At 55.8% G+C, this 17,303-nt stretch overlaps 1 protein-coding gene across 2 annotated transcripts in view; it reads right to left on the bottom strand.

Moving 5' to 3' along the window:
* Positions 1-17,303, bottom strand: part of RAI1 (retinoic acid induced 1) — a 73,077-nt gene that overhangs the window by 37,421 nt on the left and 18,353 nt on the right. Inside the window, exon 2 of one of the 2 annotated variants that reach the window (XM_068423881.1) lies at positions 536-614. The exons of the other annotated variant lie outside the window; for it this stretch is intronic. The gene's annotated coding sequence lies outside the window, so the exon portion shown is untranslated. The remainder of the gene's footprint in view (positions 1-535; positions 615-17,303) is intronic. 2 annotated transcript variants of the gene reach the window in all.

Below are 17,303 nucleotides of genomic sequence, written 5' to 3'. Positions count from 1 at the left end.
TCGATAACTCCTCCGTGAAATAAGCCTCCCCCCCGGAAGATTTCTCTCTGCAGAGGCTTTTGCAGTCCCCCCCGTGCCCCGTTATTATTATTTTAACTTTGGAAAAGTAGGAGTCAGGACAAGCAAACCAAATCCATCCCTTCCACACCGCAATATTCCAAGTCTCAGCTGTATCTTTGTTCAGACAACCCGTCAATCGGCAAGTCAGGAGGATTTTTGGACCGGTTGCAAATTTCTTTATTACTTCCAGAAAAAGCCAAACAACCTTCCCCCCCCCCCCACCTCTTCACTGCTGCAAACAGCACCCACGGACACACACACAGACGTACGTACCCCCCCTCCCCAAACTCCGCGATGCCGGCGCCGTGCATCCATCCGATCGCGGCGGCACACGAGTTGCACAAGAGAAAAATAAATCCGGAAAAAGCTCCGTCTGCTCCCCCCCACCCCCCCCATTCCAATTCTGCTGTGGCTTCAATAAAAAAAAAAAAAGCAAAAAAAAAAAAAAGCACAAAGATGTAGCTTGCAACAATACCTGCGCTGGTCCTCGCTCTCGCCTCTCTCCTGCTGCCTCGCTCTCCTCCTCTTCCAGAGCACAGTAGCCAGATTAGATCCTTAGAAAAAAAAATGTGAGAAATAGCACAATTCTCTTTTTTTTTTTCCTTTTTTTTTTTTTTTTTGCTTCCCTTCTCAGCAGCCCTTCTGAGCTCCTTCACTAACCATTATTCATAGACCACTAGGGGATATAAGGTAATTAGAAACGGCCCTATAGCATCCAGCCTGAAAATGTAATGCCAGCGGTAGGAGTGGTGGAGGGCTCTGGCTGCCGGCGGCTTCTCCGGCAGAAAAGTGCTCGGTGGAGCTGGTGCGAGGTGAGAAGTGGGGTGGAGGAGAGGGCGAGAGGCAGCGGGTGCTGGCAGCTCTCCCCGCAGAGACCAGGGTGGCCAGGGATGCCGAGGGACAGCGGCACGGGTTTGGGTTGGGTTTGGGGTATTTTGGGGGTGTTTTTTTTTGTGTGCTGGTGTGAGCCGTGCTGGGGCTGCGTGTGTGTGCGTGTGTGTGTGTTTGTGCCAGGAATAGCAATCAGCAGAGGCAGCACACAGAGCGCAAAAATGCCATCATGCAGGGTCAACAGAAAGCTGCAGACATTTTTTTTTTCTTTTTTTTTTTTTTTTTTTGGTAGGCTTAATCCTCTGGAGCGGGGGAGAGGGAAAAGGAGGAGGCTGCTGCCTTCTTTATAGTTTTGATTTTTTTTTTACCTCTTCCAGCCTCGTAGCATCAGATTAATCCCCCCTCCCCTCCACGCACACACACACGCCAGCCCCAGCGATCCCAGCCCTCTGCCAGCGCTGCACCGGGGAGATGCCAGAGGGGGCGCAGGGTGGGATGTGGGTCTCGGCGCAGGGTGGGATGAGGGTCTCGGCACAGGGTGGGATGCGGGTCTTGGCACCACGATGAGCTGGGTGGGATGAGCTGGGTGGGCTCGCGTGGCGGCGGGGAAGGCAAGCAAGAGGCAGGCAGCGTGGGAGGGTGGAGGCAAATGAACAAATCACACCTGCAGCTCTCTGCGCGCCGTAGCCAGCTGCAGCCCAGGCAGGGACCGACAGGAAAAATATAGACGCGCGGGCTCCCAGTGCCGTGCATCTGCGGGGATTTAGGTGCACGGTGAGCTGATGGCAGCTCATCGCTGGGAGCGATGGCTTTTGGGGAGTTATTTTAGGAGGGAGGGAAAAGGAGATGGTAACAAAGAGCAATCCTTCCTCGCACCCTGCTTTTTCCAAGGGGTAAACAAAATCTGGCGCAGAGGCGAGAAGGGGAAGCTGGGAAGCACAGTGCTGCTGGCCAGGGAGGGCTTTGGTGGCCCTGGCACACCGGGATGCCCACGCGGGCTGGCCGGGGTCAGTGCCGCGCAGCTCCGTGCACGCTGGCTCCTGCCCGACGGGTGCAGACGCCCAGCCCTGCCTCCTCCCACGACTCCGCTCGGAGCCTCTCTTTAATTGAACTAAAGCTGTTCACCTTGATAACACGGCACGGCAGCAAGTTCCCGAGCCGTACGCAGGGGGCTGGAGAGCTATTTGATCCACTTCCAAGGTGCTGCCTTTCAATTCAACCCCTTGCTCTTGAAGGATGGATAACCAGGCCCTCTCTTTTCCCTGTTAATTACTCGAGATAGCAGGCATCAAGCTGCAAAACAGACCAAACCTCGTCAGGGGACTCAGCATCTGCCAAAGCAGACTGCTTGCTCTCATCTCCCCTGTCTCCTTTCTCCTCATCCTCATCCCCATTCCTGTCCCCAGCCCCATCCCAACCCCAGCTTGGCTGTTTATAGCTAATACACCACAGCACGCTCCTGGCCACCTCCGACTTCACACGTGCCTCTCTGCAGGAGGGTAAACTGAGCCGGGACCTCACGGCTCTCCAGGGACTCAGTATTTATCCCCCATAACCACCAATTCCCCCCGTCCTTCATGGGGAAGAGCTCTTCCACCATTTGGTACCACGGGCTGCGACTGTCGCACTAGTAAAGCTGAGGTGGGACATACCCAATGGACATCACTCCCAGCTCCTCCTCTGGGATTGAGAGAAGACTAAAGGATTTGTTATTTTTAGACTACAATCCCATAAATTCAGCAATCTGGTCCATTAGGATGTTTCCCGGCTCTGGTACATTCGAAATCCCCACCTCCAGGAGTCCTGTGATTTCAGGAGAACCTCAGCCCTGCTCTCCTTAAACCTTGACCTCGCTGTGGCGAGGAAAAAGGTTGAAACCACAAGCCCCGAGAGCCCCACATGCAAATTAAATCACCACCAAACACTTTGTTTTTTCAAACACTGTGATATTTCCGGCAGCTTCATAGTTCTGTGACTCTGATTTACGGGTTCACAAAGGCTGATTTCATGACTTCCTCACGAAAAATGGGCTTTTCCCCACCAGCCTGCCCTTCCATCCAGCCCTGCCATGCTCTGCTGGCCCGGGGTCCCCGGGACCTCCCCGGTGCCTACGTGGGATGCTCTGAGCTGCCTCTTCCTCACTCCTCTTTCTCTCATCCTTCCTCCTGGCTGAGTTTCCTCCAGCCCCGCTCCAGACGATCCCAATGGATCGCTCTCGTCCCCTGGCCCGGTGACATCTCACTCCCGGTGCCGCACGCCCTGCGCTCGCGGCTCCTTGCAGGCAGGGAGCAGGCAACCCTGCCCCAGCTCTCACCGAGCTCCGTGCACCGGCTCCGAGCGGATCCCATGGATTTTCATTTCCTAACTTTGCCCTTCGGGCTATTTCTAACGAGCTTCCTCGTGCTTTAAAAAAAAAAAAAATCCTTCATCTCGCAGCACGGTGTCGGAGCGGCGACGCTTGGGACGATCGTGCCTGCGAGGAGGCTCGAAATTAATTATATCGCAGTCACTTTAGGTAGGGAGGCCATCGCACTGACCTCCTCGGACCGGCTCCTGCCTGGGACCCAGGAACAGCCAGAATCCCCCTCCCAGAGCACACAGGCTTTTTTTGGCCTCGAAAAATGTATTTGCCTGGTGTGATGTTGGGCCGGTGCAGCACGGCCCTGGGTGAGGAGCCACCGATGTCCTCCCACGACCCCATCCCCTCACCGCACCCCACGTCCCCAGCCCCAAGCCCCCTGTGCAGCCTCTGCCCGCGGCACCGGGTCCATCCACCCTCCCGGACTCATCCCTCCCATCAAGAGAGACAAATCGGTCCCGGGCGCCTTCGTTTCCACTAATCAGATGTTTTAACGAGTTTCTCAGCGCCCGGCACATCACCGCTTCACACCAGCACCCCCTGCGAGGCCGGCCCCGCTCCCCCGAGGCCCCCGTCATCTCGAAGCCTTTCCTTGGTGGGAGAGCAGCGATTATTTCTCTCAAAAGGTCTCTTATAATGGAAACCATCTCTCCATCCCTCCTTGGTCTCCTCCTGCCGTGACCCAGGCTCTGTGGAGAGGAGCTCTGCTCCGAGGCAGCGCCGTGTTTCCATGGAAAGAGTGAATAGCAGAGTCTTCCCAGCGGTTTATTAGAATTCCTTTTACTTCGATGGAGAGTTTGAGAGCAAAGTAAAAAGGCTTTAATGTGGGGCTAATGGAGCCCCTGGGAAGTCCAGGAAGGAAATCTCCCCTGGAGAAGAGGAGGCGTGAGGAGAGGGAGGGCAACTTTCAAGACAAATTCCTGGACAGGTTGAAATTTTTTTTGCAGAAGCCATCTCAGGCAGCGCGAAATGGAAATGAATGTTTGTTTTATTTTTAACAGATGTTACAAAAGACCTGCCAGTAATTCAGCGAACGACGCAAAACCTAGATCCCACTCACTTTTCCCGGCATGTCTTCCATCCCCTCCCTCTCCTGCTTGGTAACAACGCTTATTTGCATTTAGCATATCATATTTAAAAAAAAAAATATTAAGCAATAAAATAACAATCGTAAGCCACTTCATTTCCTCCCTCCCTAAGGCTTTAGGTTCAGTTTAAATCCTTGGTTGTAGCAGCTATTAATTGCTTTTAATAAATTTTTCTGTCTCTTCACATTTCCCCAGCCCGCTTTGGGGGTTCCCCCTTTCCCAGTCCCCCGTCCTGCTCTCTCCCTGCCGTTCCCCCAAGGGACAGGACAGCTCTTGACTCTGCAAAGTGTTTGGAGCACATCGACCGCTGCTCTCTGCCTGGGGACACCCCAGTGTGAAACACCGCCTGCAGCCTCCTCTTTGGGGGAAAACACAGGGATTTCGCTGCGGTTAATGGGCAGATGGAGAGGGGAGGAGGTACAATGGGGGGGTCCGAAAACCATCCAGCCCGTGGCTGAAACAGGAGAGTCCGGCCCCTTTGCACCTCCAAAAAACGAGGTGCAGATGTCCACGGACACACACGCACCGCAGTGCTTGGCCGGCCAGAGGGCAATTTCGAAGTCGATCTAAAACCGACCCGGACACCAGAGCGGTATTTGGGGTGAGATACAGCACTTGTGAGCGTCACACACAGAAACCGGACCTGGGAGGCTGGTGACAGTCCTGGGCAGAGGAGCCCCGAGTCCTGCAGATGCCAGATCTCCTGAAAATGAGTGGGTTTGGCAGCTCCTGGTTTAACCTGTGATGGCAAAACACAAGCTGGAATGGCTCCCCCTTTTCACACCTAACCATGGAAAACCACTAACCCATGTCCCTCAGCACCACACCTACTCGTCTTTTAAATCCCTCCAGGGATGGTGACTCCACCCCTTCCCTGGGCAGCCTGTTCCAGTGCTTGACAACCCTAAAATCCTAAACCCTGCCTGATTACCAGGCAGAAAATGGCATCCATGTGCATTTCCAGGTGACGGAGGAAAACTGGCTGTTTTCAGCGAGCTCTCTCCTCCTCCCGTTACAATCCTGCACCTGGTTAGCAACTGTCGGAAAGAGGTTAATGACAGTCCTTAAATCAGGAACCTTGTTGCGGTATGCTTGGGATGCACATCTGCGCTCTCCACGGCTCATCCCCAGAGGCATTTGGGAGAAGGCAAGATGCCAAAAAAAACCCAGACCCAAATAAACCCAATCCCCCCCCCAAAATGAGCGACAAGCACCCCAGGGTGCAGGACCCCGCTGATTCCTCAAGCCAGTGTGAAACGCTCGCTGTGCCCCCGGCCTCGCCGCGGCTGCGGGTTAAAGGCATCTTGGTTAACATGGCGCTGGCACAGCCGCTATGTCGCAGAAAAGGCTTTTTAGGGGTTGGGTTTTTGCTCGCTGGCCCAGCCTTGCGATGGAGGGGAGGAGGTGGCACCTCGAAACGCCTGGGGAGCAGGGAGCTTGAGGACACAGCCTCAAGCTTCGCCAGGGGAGGGTCAGGTTGGACATTAGGAAGCATTTCTTCTCAGAAAGGGTCATTAGCCATTGGAAGGGGCTGCCCAGGGAGCTGGTGGAGTCACCATCTCTGGAGGGGTTTAAGAAAAGCCTGGACATGGCACTTAGTGCCCTGGTCTAGTTGCCATGGTGGTGTCAGGGCAATGGCTGGACTCGATGATCCCAGAGGGCTCTTCCAACCTGACTGACTCTGTGATTCTGCGATTCTGAGCAATCTGTGGGGACCACGAGCGCTGTCGTCCCCAGACCCAGAGTTCAGCCCTTGGCAGAGGAAAGGCTGGAGCTCCGGCCACCGCCAACCGCCCAGCTTTGCTCTTGGTTTTCAAGCACTGCAAAGCCTGGCCTTGCTATTTCTAGGCCTGTCCCAGGGGATCATCCTGCTCTCCCCGTTTTGGGAAAAAGAAACATTTCAGAGCATCGGAGCCCTTTGGAGAAGGGCCTGGCTGGTGCTGGGCCGTGCTCGTGCTGCAGAGACGGAGGCTGTTCCGCCCGTGCACGCACACGCACGTGCACAGCCCGGAAAATGGAGAGGAATTGATCCCGGAGGCAAATCTCTTTTGTTCTAACCCCGTCGCTGTAACTGGATCTCCCCAGGTCCTCAGCTCGGGCGCCGCAGTGGATCACGTCGCTTTCATGCCTTCTCCCGCTGCCAGCTTGTCACGTTCTGGCGGGGAGGGGATGAGCGAGGAGGGGAGGCATCGCTCGCAGCGCTTGTTTACCTCGCTGCCGCGCACGAGGGGTGCGCGCCGAGCGAAAACCAAGAGGCAGCAGATTGCAGAGCCACCGCACGAGACCACCCCCAACTCACAGGCTGCCCCTTTTTAACGAGGTCCTCCCCCGCCCCATCCTCCTCCCCGCCGGGCTCCCCGCGCCCCGACAGCCTCCTCTCTTTCCCCGCTGTCTCGTTTCGACTGCAGAAATGCTGATTCACAGAGCCCCGGCGCGGGAGGCGTTTGGGAGGCAGAGAGAGGAGCGACCCGGCTGCTGCTGCCTCTGCGCAACGCCGCCCAAAGCACCCGACCTCCCCGGGTGCTTTCATACCGGCGATTAGCGACAACGAAGGCACTGCAGATTAATCCGCTCCGTGCTTATTCCAGCACCCAGCGACTCCCTCGCCTCTCAGCAAGGTGAATTTATCCCTCCCCTCCTCCCCCCGGGAGAGCTCGCACGCTGGTTTTTCTCCCCTTTCTGCACGGGGGAAAAGCAAGGTGAAAGATTTCACGCCACGTAGCGAGATGCCGGGACTCCCGGGATGGGGACGGTGGGGATGGAGTGGTGCAGGAGGTGGGGTAGATGGCAGATGGTCCCCAGGGAAGCACAGAATCACAGAGTCAATCAGGTTGGAAGAGCCCTCTGGGATCATTGAGTCCAACCATTGCCCTGACACCACCATGGCAACTAGACCATGGCACTAAGTGCCATGTCCAGGCTTTTCTTAAACCCCTCCAGAGATGGTGACTCCACCACCTCCCTGGGCAGCACTTTCCAGTGTCTAATGACCCTTTCTGAGAAGGGTCCAAGCATCCCGCTTCCCCAAAGTCCAGGTCCCTTCCCTCTGGGACAACCACACCACCTTGCAGAAGAGCTCAGGTAAATAGACCCGACCTGCTTTACTCCATCCTGCGCGTTCAGTCGCATTCAGCGACCCCCTTCGCTTCTCCTCCGCGGGGCCACGCTTCACCCCAAAGTCACCTGCAGTGCCACGATGGATGCAAACGCTCTGGGACCTCATGCACTGAACAGCGTGACACAATGCAGATGTTCCTGTCACCTTTACGCTCGTTCCTGTGCTGCGTCCCTCTGGGCCAGCTCAGCACCGCTCGGATCAGGCAGGATCCAGCCCAGAGCAGGTGATGCGGGAGGTAAACCCGGTGAGCCAGGCAGGGAAGCCAATATTGCATCCACCTCCGCGAGCTCACGGGCACACGCTGGTTGGGTCTGGGGACACCAGGGCATCAGCAGGACACCCTTTGCCACCGCCGTGCTGCTCCATCTGCACCCCCGAGGCTCAAAAACCAAACCCACCTTTTACTTTATCACTCTCATTTTTCTTGCAGGGCTGTGACTAAGCCGTGCCGGTCCCCTGATCCCCTCCACGTGGGCGACCGCCTGCCCGCAGCCCAGTGGGGCGAGCTGGCATGCTCATCTCGGCTCAAGGAAAAGCCACGGTGAATCTGAATAGATTTCCACCATGCAAATATGAAGGCCCCAGTGGGTTTGAATAGGAGCCCTTGAGGTATTACCTCAGCAGTGCCTCGAGGCAACCACCTGAATCCTTCCGTGACTGCTGCACAAACCTGAAATGTCTCCAGCGGCTGGGGATTATGGACAGACCTCGCAGAGGAGTGCCCAGGCCACCACTGCCCGCACCACCACCTCTCAGATGCCCCCACGTGCGCCCAGCACTCAAAAAACAAGGCACGGTGACACTAAGAAGACCAAGGCCCAGATGCCAAGGCAAGAAACCAAGCTGAAGTTTTCACATTAATCATATCAAGCTCTTTTCTTTTTCATCTGTTTCAAGGCAAGTCAAAAAGAGGTTCACACTCTCCCCTGGCAAACCACAGAGGATGACGTGAGTCTGTCTCTTGCATTGCAAGTAGAGTGTGTCAAGCAATTAGCAAGTAATCAGGAATTCAGATAGGGTGGGCAGGATACGATCCCACAAAGCTCTGGCAGGAGCAAAACCCACTCCGGAGTTTCCCATCAGGCATGGAAGGCAGCAGAGGGAGCAGGGGCTGTTGGTGAGCTCTCGGCGAGCAGAGCAGACACCATGCCAGCGGATCCTGCTGCCATAAACCATCTCGTGTTTAGCGTGTGCTGTAGCTAAGAGGCCCCAGGCATTCAAGCATGGATTTTCCTTCACTCACTCCCAACCTCAGCAAGGTGGTTAGGGCAATGCCAAGTGCTGGTCTTCAGGCACCCTGCAGACCTGCTGGGTCACTCGAGCACCCCCACGCATGTCCCGTCCCTGGGCGTTTCACCATAGCATTAACTCTTGCTGCTGTCGCCAGTTTTACACCCTGCAGCTCTGACCGTGCCGGTTTCTGCTCAGCATCCTCCCAGCAGCCCAAATCCTGCTCTCCTGGAAGTCAGCGGCAAAACCGCTGCGAGAGCAGGAGCCAACCTTCTGGGCTGGCTTTGGGAAGCCATTTCCACTTCGGTTCCCCAGTTCTGCTCAAACCACGTCACACAAAGCCCTGGCACAGCACACAAGCGGTACGGTACCATCTCACCGTGCCGGGCTCTGAAAAGCACCGAAAGCACCTTGGAGGGGGGACGCACTGCTCGTAGCCTCCCCAGACACCTCGCCGGTCCCCACGAGCACCCAACCATCCCCGCAAGAAGAGATGGCAGATTATCCCGGGGCGTGAGGTGCTGACCTGGGCACGCAGCTCCCTCCGGGCGCAGGGCCCAGGGCGCAGAAGGAGCCGGCGCGACGGGTGGGTTGCAAAGGGGACGGACGCCTAATCTGCCACCCGCCCTTTCTCCTCTCCATTGCCAAGGTAGCAGCAGACAATGCTATCTGCTGGGTTGTCAGCCGTCCCTCCTCCCGCCATCTCTTTAGCCAGCAAACTCTCCATCTGTCTCCAGATGGGGTGTTTCTACCACTCCAGTCAAACCGATTCAGAGTGGAACAATGATGCTTTGTTAACAAAACAATTTTGGTGTGTCAAGCCCTCCTTCTTGCGGTTTTTTTCTCCCCCCCCCCCAGTCCCCAGTGGGTCAGCTTTGTGTGGCGTCCTACATTTTGTTGTTTCTTTCACATTTTAAAGGCTCCGTATTTTAGCACAAAAGGTGCCTGCGGAGCAGCTTTTATCTGCGAGGCAAGATTTGACACATACGCAGATCACAATTGCGACAGGAGGTTCGTGATGTGGTGGTTAAGGGTGGTGTCAGGACCTTCAGAGTGGCGAAGCATTATTTCCAGTGATTTTTGCCTCCAGGATAAAAATTAGAGCTGGTCCTACGCTGCTTGTAAGGCTTCTGTGAGCTGGAATCCCCCAAGGGCTCATGGAGGGAGCAGTGAGAGAAAGTTTGAGCTTGCTTTGGTGCAGGGCAGGCGTCAGCCGTGTCCATCTGTCCTTCTCACATCCTCCTGGTCCTTCTCGCGTCCTCCTGGGCAGGATAAAGCACCTTTCTTGGCTTGCGAGGGGAAGGGACGGGTACGCAGAGCAAATCTGCATGTCTGTGAGTAACCCACAACCCTCCCATGGCCAGAGCCTCTGAGCGAAGATCCTGGGGTGCACTCACCTCCTCCACGGGGCTAGATTATCCCCCTTGACCCGCTCCCTCGCCCAGCACCAGGAAGGAGATCTCTCTTTTCTCTTCCAAAGACATCTCTACCACACTGGCCTCCAAGAAAATCAGCTCTTCCTATTTTTTTTTCTTCGCTTTTTTTTTTTTTGCCCTGAAGCAACAAGCACACAAACCACCTTCTGCTCTGCACATAACCAGCAACTCACAGAAAATAACCAGCCCGCTGGCTCCAAAGCAAACAGCTTTGTGTTCCTAAGCGGGCTGGCAATTTCGACACAAGTGGGACTTTTTTCTTCCAGCTCCCCCCACGTTTGCAGGGAAGCTCCCTCCTCCTCCCTGTCCTCAGGTAACTGCGTCTTCATGGAAACACCAATATTTTTATGAGTCACCCTCCTTCTTCCCCCTCCTCCTGCTCCGTGGCCAACACCCCTCTGCCTTCGAGATCAAAGCCGAAGGGGACCAGCTGTGCCGCGTCCTCTCCTCTCCAGCCCTTTCCATCTCCATTTGCAGCCATCGCCAGCGCGAGCCCCTGCTGTTCTGACAGCGCTTTGTGCTGCCCATTCAGCGCCGCATCTCCGTGCCCGCCGTCTGCTCCCCCTCCATCCCCGCTCCTGCTCCAGCCACACTGGGAACGCAGGGAACCCCCCAGAGCTCTGGGCTTGGTCCCCTCCGGCACGCACGGGACCTGGCCCGCCGGCCACTGCGGCTGCTGGCCTGCCTGTCGTGTGCTGCTTCGGAGGAAGAAACGTGCTCAGAGAAGGGAGAAACGGGATAATCTGCTTCCACTGAAATCCCATCCTAATTCCCCGTGTTTGGAAGCTCCTCCACAGACGGGCGCACGAGACTGCATCTCCCTTCCAAAACAGCAACTCCACGGGGACCTTCGCTCCGGGCTCGTTTCGGCGCGGGTGCAACTTCAGCTGGGAAAGTCCACGTACTTCTGAGAAAGCGCTGAGGGAACAGAAATCTCCCTCCGTGTTCGAATGCTGCTGAATGTCTCACGCAGCCCATCCATGCTGCAGCAGGGATTTGCAATGCAACGGGGGATAATTAGTGCCAGGGATGCGCTTCTTGCTGCATCCGGGAGTACACGTCCATTTTTGGCTCCCCAGGGAGTGCCTGTCGGGTCCGTTTTCAGGGAGTATCCCCCATCCTTCGTGGCATCTCGTCTTGACCACGCCACAAGCACCTCCCGAGTGCTGCGATCGTACGCTGAGCAGCGTTACAGTCCCCGCTTCCCAACACCTCAGAATCACAGAATCAATGAGGTTGGAAGAGCCCTCTGGGATCATCGAGTCCAACCATTGCCCTGACACCACCATGTCAACTAGACCAGGGCACTAAGTGCCATGTCCAGGCTTTTCTTAAACCCCTCCAGAGATGGTGACTCCACCACCTCCCTGGGCAGCCCCTTCCAATGGCTAATGACCCTTGCTGAGAAGAAATGCTTCCTAATGTCCAAGCTGAACCTCCCCTGGCAAACTCGCTGTAACTCTTAGCCAAAATCCAGCTTGGAGTTGTGTCTTCTACAAGGACTTTGAAGAAAGCACCGCACAGAATTAAGTCTCAGTGCTTTTTTATATGTAAAACACTGAATTTAGCTGCTCACGGCAATTCCCAGCAGAAAAGGATGGTTAGTAGTGGCGGGTATATTTATGAATACTTTTTAAGCAAATGCTGTGAGACGGGAAATCTATCGGTCCTCGTGGATGGTTTGCTGCTGCAGGCATCGAAATGCAAAGTTTCAACACGGTTTTTGCCTTGTGTGCTCTGCTACACACATCCCTCTCGAATCTCTCCTCTCAGAAACATTTTCTCGGCCTCTCTCCCATGGTCACGCATGTGTCATCGTGACCTGCCCGGCTCAGGGAGGGAGGCAGCATCTCCGTCCTTCACCAGCCACACCACTGACTTGTCGGTAAATAAAAGTCAGGGGATCTACTTGACCGGTCTCCTCAGCTGCTCTCTCCAAAGTGGTAAAGGGCTGACACAGAAAATACCCATGGATTTCTGGGAGGTTTTCACTGAGAGCGCATTGTTTTTCCCCAGCAGAGCCAGGAAAGAATTTACAGTCGGTCAGCACCGTGAGATTGCTCTGCTTTCTCTTTCCTGGGACAGAAACTCAGTTTGAAACAGATTGCTAGCAGCTAAACGCGAGTTCCTTAGCAGCTTCCAGCGTGAAAATATTCCCTCTCCAGATCTCCTTTTATGTCCACAACACATTATTCCGGTGGAGGGCTCTCTTGCTAAGAAAAGCTGTGAGAACTCCCAGCCCTGTCTCCAAAGTGGTTCAGGTATGGGAGCCAGCTCCCCGTCACGCATCCCTTGGCCCTACTGCCCAGCTGAGATGTCCTTAATTCCTCCATCTGTCCCCTCCAGGCTCTGGCTGGCTCGGCTCTCACACGGTGAATACATACAGCAGGCTGCAAGGCTGCTTCTCCTACGTGTACGCTTCTCCTGCAGCTCCAGAAGAAACGATGTCTGCTAAGTCCCCCAGCCCGCTCCCGGGTGCTTCTGAGGCTTTCCACGCGAAGCCGCCTTTGTCCCGCGCACCGCATGCAGACAGACAGGAGGTTCACACCAAAATCCACCTCTCCTCTCTGCTTTTAACTGAACCAAAACAAAAAACAGATGGAAAAATCAAATGCTGGCAGCGTGAAGCATGTGGGCCGCACTCGTGTCAGCCCTCCTGGAGCTGCAGAGTGAATTCCCTCCTGCTCTGAGGTCCCAGGGCAGAGCCAGGCTTCCCCAAAAGGGTCATGGCTGGGGAGGGGTCCTGCTAATCCCCCCTGCCTACCACCGAGCAGCATGGAGGTGGAAGGGACAGAGGGGAAGAAGGGAAAGCAAGAGGCGAGAGCAGACTTGGCGTTTCACACTGTAGGACAGTCCAGGAGGAACAGACGATTTCATCTTCCAAGCAGGATTTGCACGATGGTTGCACACCGAATAGCAGTGGGACGGCCATACACTGGACACCGAGCTGCTTTTAACTGAGCTCCGTCCATCCCACACGCTCCCTGGGGCAGAGCCCCTGCGGAAGAAATAGCTTGTGACCGTAGAATTAAGACTGCGCCCTAATGAAAGCTTACTCTGCCAGATGTAAGCCGCTCGGGTGTCATTAATAGTGGGGTTTCTTATGCACTCAGCACCCGACTTCGTAACCTCAATCATGTATTTTTTAGTGTTGTTTTTGTGCGTGTGTGAGCTTATCTTCTTTCACCGCAGCCTCTTCTTTTCACCGTCCTGCTAGGGTAAACAATACCTGGACTTCTCCACGTCCCTCCTTGGGAGCACATCAGTGTCCCTACACTTCCCTGAACGCCCCTCAATTCTCCCCTCGCCCCGGGGCGAGCCATGCCACGCAGCCACGGGGCTGTTGCAGACTCGACTCCAGTCCCCGCCAGAGCCTTCCTCGCCCGCCGACGCTCGGAGCTCGCTCCTGCGTGCGGGCGCGTGCCCGATAACCCCCACGCCACGCCAACGCTCGCCGCGCGGCATGGCAGCAGGAAGAGAAGGAGCAGAGAGAGCCTGCAGTGCGGGCAGGGGCCGGCAGCGGGTTTGTGGAGTAACGCTCAAACTGCCGTTAATGGATTGTCTTGTTTACACTGGGCCCAGGGAAAATCACTCTGGGGATGGAGACGGAGAAGCGTCCAGAAGCCTCTGAGAGCAGCAGCTCTGCATCCTCCTGCCTCTTACTTTTGCTTTCAAAACCATCCTCCCCCCATCACTGTCGAGAAGCGGAAGCTTTAAAATCACTGTAGTAAGCACGGGAGGATGGGGAAAGGAAAGGAAAAGAGTCATCCGATGGGAATGTGGCTCCTCCGTGAGAGCGCGGGCTCCCCCTCGCCAAGAGGAGCATCCGGTACCCAAGGATGCACCAAGAAATGTCGCTGGGCCAGGGGCTGCCGTGAGGAGTTGCCACGACATGCTGGGAGAGGGAGAAGAAATAGGAACCACCTTAAGGGAGAGGAGCCACCAGCAGAACAGTTAAAAATGACTAAATACTTTCCCAATATCACTCCTCCACATAAGCGCAGCTGTAATTGCCCTTGGGATGTTGCACAACGGCGCGAGGGAGGGGCAGGTGCTGGCAGGGCGGGCAGGGAGGGAGGCGTCCCCGGCACACCAAAAGGCGTGCAAACCTCCGTCCCAGGTGCTGCTGTCATTGGAGGGACGCTCGGTGTTGCTGCCCGGACCTCTGTGACCCCTCGGGGCCCCGCTGCTGCATTTAGCACCCGAGGGGCCATTCCTCGCAGGAGCTGGAGGGCTCCCGGGAGGACTCGCTCCTCACGCCTCTGAGACACAGCGGGCTGCCCCAGGGAGCAAGAGCAAAAGGCGAGGAGGAACAGAGCCCGCGTTGCACTGTGTGGCAAGGAAAAAAAAAGGCAAAAGCAAAAGAGAGATATATAAGGGCTTCATTCAAGCGCTCTCGCTCTCTGGAAGTCTCACGCAGAGCAGCTGGTCTTTAAGACAGCGCAAGCACGACATGCGAGCACAGAGCGGTTCCATTTCTGGGTGCTTTTATTAGCGACGCTCAGACAGGGGCACCCAGACGACCCTCGTGCGAAGGGAAACGGCTGAGTCATCCTTCCAGCGCCGCTCGAGAGCAGGACACGGCGCTCTGTAGAGCAGCACAGGTCCTCTCCTGCTTCGTAAGCCAGATCACCGGATCCAGGCTCGGACGCCGCGCACGTACGCACGCACCAGCTAATCCGCAGATGCGCCGGGTCCCTGGATAGAGCATCCGCAGCCTTTGCTTCCAAAAGCAGCCCGAGTCAAAAGGGAAACCTCTGAGAGACGCAGTCTCGAGGTTTAAAACATCTGTGGGCCGCCAGCCATTAAATAGGCTGCTATGGCGGTTTGCTGCTGTCGGGTCTTATGCCAGGTTCATCGCTGTGCCGGCTGGGTACCGTCCAGCAACGCATTAAGTGATGTGACTATTTCTGTTCTCATCACATGTTTGCTCTCAGCCTCTCCAGGGTGTGTATAGGGGGGAAAAAAACGCACATTCATTATGGAGTGTCTTATTTTGGTAAGGCTTTTCCTTTCTCTGCATAACGTGTGCTGTTGGGCTGTCGGCAGAGGAGAAGGGGGATTTTATTTTCCTAATACCCCTGTACCCAGGTATTTCTGTTCGAGGAGGCAAAGTCAAAGAAATGCTAATCAAATATCTAGGAGTGCACAGTGCTGACATCTGCACCTCGTTACTATATGGCCTTTCATTAGCATTACCTAAATGTACGACCGTACAAAGAGCAGATTTCCTTAGCAACAGGGCTGCCTTCATATTTCCTCCCCACTACCCCCTGCCCTTAGAAGAAAAATGACTTCAGCTCTTTAACAGAGCAGCGCTCGCAGCCACTCCGCGATGCAGCAGTGCCGTACAACGCTGCCAGGCTTACTATATGCTGCATCTGGGACGCCTTCCTCTCTCCGCCGGCATCCGCGAGCCATAAAGCAACCTCTTGACTTAGCTCTTCTGCACAGCCACAATAAAACTCCTCTCTTTTCCTAACGGAGCATATGCAAAACAGCCCTGGAACAGCAGAGGAGGGGATCCTCTCCTCCAGATGACTTACAGCTCCCCTCGCCGAGGGAGGATGTCCAGCCTGCACGGCGGTGCCGGCATCGCCGCTGCCGATACCTCTGCTCCCTGCCACCCGGTCGCGGGTTGCCGGCTGCCCTCCTCCCCAGACCGTGCTTTAAGCCACCTTCGCCTTGGGCAGGGAGCTGCCAACCCTCCCCTCTCCCCAGATCTGGGCCAGAAAGACCGAACGCTCCATCCTCCGCACTCTCCCCCGGTGCCACAGCCTGGCGCGCTGGGCTATTTTAAGAGCTCGCCTGGGAGACTGGCACACGCACCGCGCTGCCGGGAACTCCCGGCTTCTGTTTCAAAAGAGCTGGAGGCTGGGAGCCTGCTGGGACTCACCCCTGTGATTCCCAAGGTCTGACCCTCCTCTCGCTGGGACTGGCGCAAACGCTGCCGAGTCAAATGGAATTAGTCCCAATTAGCACCGGTGAAACGGGAGGAGAATCGTGCCCTCCCTGGCATTTCAACCCCTCCGGCCGGAGGCTGTGACCACTAAGCCTCCACCTCCAGCTCCCTGCTCCCAAACCCGCTCAGTCTGTGTCGCCATTCCCTGCCTTTTCCACACGGATACTCTCTCCCTCTCCCATTACGATAGGGTCTTTGATTGCATGATGGCATAACTATAATGAGACAAATATTTATTTTGTAGATATGGGTTAATCAGACCGAAGGTATAGAAATATTTCATGCGCTAATCAGAGTACCTTCAGCAATCAGTATAGTAAATAACTCAGGTAAATTAACATAGGAGAGTTCCCTTATCAGGTTTTAGTCTGAGATATATGTGCATTAAGGACTAATTTGCCCTCCCCCCTCAGATTTGGGCTGGAGCCCAAGATGAGGTTCAGACCAAGGTTCCCTCCCATCAGCTTTCGCGGGAGCTGTGCGGGCTTTGCTCCTGGCAGGATCAGACGCCGGGATGAATATTCAGCAGCGCGATCCCCTCGCCTTTGTTTTCTGTGCTCTGCACCTTTAAATTTCCAGGGGCTCCGCTGTTCACAGCTCAGACAGCCTTTTTGCATTCAGTTCCTTGCAAGCTGACACAGAAGACACGACGGAGCAGGCTGTGTCTCCTGCTCTGAGCCCTTCACGCCACTCTGGCAGTGTTCAGGGGCCATATTAAGAGCCGCGAGTAATTAGTGAATCCCTCGTGCCCCAGCGCAGTGTGGAGCAGCCGCAGGCAGCACCCCGCGGCAGGCTGGCGGTGTCTGGCCAGCCGTACTTGGGGCCGAGAGCCGAGGTGCAGCAGTGGCTGCGGGGACACCGGGCTCCCGTGTGGGTCTGGAGGGGCCGAGAGCAGGAGAAGCCAAGTGAGAGCCCAAGAAGGGCTCTTTGCTGCAACGGGCCTTGTCGGGGCACTCGACCAAGCTCCTGCAAATTAGGGGTCCCAGGAGACACCCTGTGTATGAGTGCAAGAGCTGCCCAGATCCCCCCGGCCTCAGTGTCCCTTGCTCCAGTGTCCCCAAAGCTCCAGTGTCCCCAAAGCTCCAGTGCCCCCAAAGCTCCAGTGTCCACCTTGCTCCTGCCCCAAAGCAGCTCCTACAACTGTATCTTCCTGGTTTTGCTCAGAAAAAAGCTCCCGCAGAGGAAACACGGAGGAGCTGGAGATTCTGCCCTTGCCTCT

Source organism: Nyctibius grandis, chromosome Z (genome assembly GCF_013368605.1).
Source record: "Nyctibius grandis isolate bNycGra1 chromosome Z, bNycGra1.pri, whole genome shotgun sequence".
NCBI classification, from domain to species: Eukaryota; Metazoa; Chordata; class Aves; order Nyctibiiformes; family Nyctibiidae; genus Nyctibius; species Nyctibius grandis.
This window is presented reverse-complemented; position numbering and strand designations above follow the sequence as displayed.